A 2,764-nucleotide genomic window follows, 5' to 3' on the forward strand; every position below is an offset into this window, starting at 1 on the left:
CTGACGGGGATCGCGACGGAGATCCTGGGGGAAGACAAGACAAGATGGTCAGCAGGGTTACACTGCCCGCGCACCACCACGAACAGAGGTTTTGCTGCAGGAAGCTGCTCTCGGCTCTGCGCGTGCCAGCCAAGCAGCAAACCCAGCGCGGGGCATTTCGGGGCTGGACGCAGCAAACCGGGCGCGCTGGCCCCGCCGAGCGCTCCCGCGTCCCTCCCTGCCACCGCTGCCCAAACGTGCGGCAAATCCCACTCTTCATTTCACCGCCCGGCACCACACGGCCTCGCACCAGCAGCTTTCGCTAGGAAATAACCTCGGTCTTGTTTCTGTTTCGCCGGCAACACGAAGGTGCAGAGACGCAGCCGAGCAGAGCCGGCCCCGGCCACGCGCGAACGCGTCTGCCCAGCTCAGCCGCTCGGTGACGACGTCGCGTCGCCGTCACTGGTGACCACGTCATGTCACTGTCACCAGTGATGACATCGCGTCGCCGTCACTGGTGACCACGCCATGTCACCGTCACTGGTGACCACGTCATGTCACTGTCACCGGTGACCACGTCGCGTCCCCGTCACTGGTGACCACATCATGTCACTGTCACCAGTGATGACGTCGCATCCCTGTCACTGGTGACCACGTCATGTCCCCGTCACCAGTGACGATGTCGCGTCATCGCTGCCAGGACACCCGCGCAGCTGCCCGGGCTGCGGGTCCCGGAGGGCACCGACCGGCCCCGCTCACACCAGGCACCGGCCACAGCTCCGCGGAGAGAGGCCGGAGGGAGCGGGAACGGCCCCTTAGGGAAGGGTTTTCCTAGAGAAGGGTGGACAGGAGCCGTCGAGCAGCCGGAGCGGCTCCTTCGGAAGGGCTGCAGCAACGGGCTGAGGTTGGCGGGAAGGAGGCGCACGCAGGTGAAGGCAGCATCGGTTACCCCTGACTTAATGGAAAACAAACCAGGAAGGTCCCTTGGGCTTGTTCTGCCGCAGGATCCCACTCCCTTTCGCTCGTTCCATGGGAGGGAAAGGAGGAGCTGGCTCAGGGCAGGATGGAGCAGGGACTCCTGCACAGGCCCTGCGCCTCGTTTGCCTTTGTGCCTTTGCAGAAGTTATTTGCAATCCTGCGCACGCAACATTGGAGATTCCGACATTCCCGGTCCCTCTGGGAACACCGAGGGCAGACCCTGCCCGCGAGCCGGCGCCGCTCGCACGGGGAAGGAGCTGCGGGATCCGCGTGCGTCGGCTCCCTGCCGGCTCGGCCGCACCACCCGGAGCCGCTTCCCCGCTCCCGGCGGCTCCCGACCGCGTCCTGCCGCCCCAGGGCAGCGCGGGGCTCCGCCGGCCCCGTCCTCCCGCCGGGCGCAGCGCGGGTACCTGCTCCGCAGGCTGCACCGGGCCCGTTGCGCCCCGCGCGGCCTCGGAAACTTGGGAATCGGAGCCACGAGCGGCTTCTGGGCCCCGCTCGGCCACCCAGGGGCGCGGCCGCACTAATTATAGCTCATCCTATTAGCGCGTTGCTAATGAGCAGCCAATTGCAGCCGCTGCAGGGACCCGGCGGAGCTGCGAAAGGGACGGACACGGGATGGCCGGAGCCGCACGGCTCCGCGAGCGCCGGCCCGGCACAAAGGAGCCCTTTGCTGCCATGGGAAGGCTCCAGGAAGGAGCACGCGGAACAGCCCCCTCGCAGACACACACGGGGCCGGCGCGCCCGACGCGCAGCGACGAGCGGGAGCCGCGGGCTGCAAGCGGCATGAACACACGGGACGTTCTGCACCGCCCGCAGCGCGCGGCCGGAGCGGCGGCACCGCGCCGGACCGGCACCGGCCCAGGAAACCCGGCGCTGCCCCTGGATGCGGCGCGGGCTCCGGGGGGCTGGATTCGCGTGTGGGGCACAGACCCTTGCGTGGCTCCGGCAGCCACGCGGCACCGGGAGCGATCGGGATCCCGAACCGCTCGGCGCTGGGAAGATCCTTCCTCGCGCAGGGCGGGAAGGGCTCCCGCGGCATCGGGATCCGGGAGCGCCCGGAGCGCTGCTGTCATGGGACCAAAATAGTCCTTGTCTTGCAAGGACACGGGGCAGCGGTTTAACCGCTTCGCGCCGCGGCGGCGGCTCCCCCTGCGCCCTGGGCCGAGGGGCGGCTGCATCCACAGCGAAGCAGCGCCGGAGAGCGCGGAATCCCTCACAGGACACCGGGAGCTGCTTTAGGAGCACTGCGGGAGCCTGGCAACTACCGTAAAGAAGTTATCGGCCAAGAGGAGGATTCCGCGCGCAGAGCAGGGCGCCCGTCGCAGCGGGTGCTCCGCACGGCAGCGCAGGAGCAGGGCCTCGTCCCGCCCTGCGGCACCGCGGCCCCGCGGCAGCTCCCGGCGCTCCGGGCCCCGCGCAGGGAGCCGGGGGCTCCGGGCTCTGCGCCCATCCAGGCTCTGCGCCCATCCGGGCTCGGCCTTTGCCCAGTCCCTGCCATGGCCCAGCCCGGGACACCGCGAGGGCCGTGCCGCGCGCCAGCGCGTTCTCGATTCCCCCGTTCGCGGCCTGGCGCGTCCCGGGGCAGGGGCATCAGCAGCCCCCTTGCTCCCTCTCCTCGCGAGCGCCCGCTTTAATCAATCTCCCCGGCTTTTACCGAGATTACGCAGAATTCAATCAAGTGTGGAGACCTGAGAGATCCAAAGATAAAGAGGTTCCAACAGTGCAGCCGTGGGGGGAAAAAACAAAGCAAAGCGAAGCCACCAACCCGTTCTGTTGGAATATTTGGCTAATTTGCCTGGTTTGA

Source organism: Tinamus guttatus, unplaced genomic scaffold (genome assembly GCF_059628265.1).
Source record: "Tinamus guttatus ecotype Peru unplaced genomic scaffold, ASM5962826v1 Tinamus_guttatus_pri_ptg000643l, whole genome shotgun sequence".
NCBI lineage: Eukaryota > Metazoa > Chordata > Aves > Tinamiformes > Tinamidae > Tinamus > Tinamus guttatus.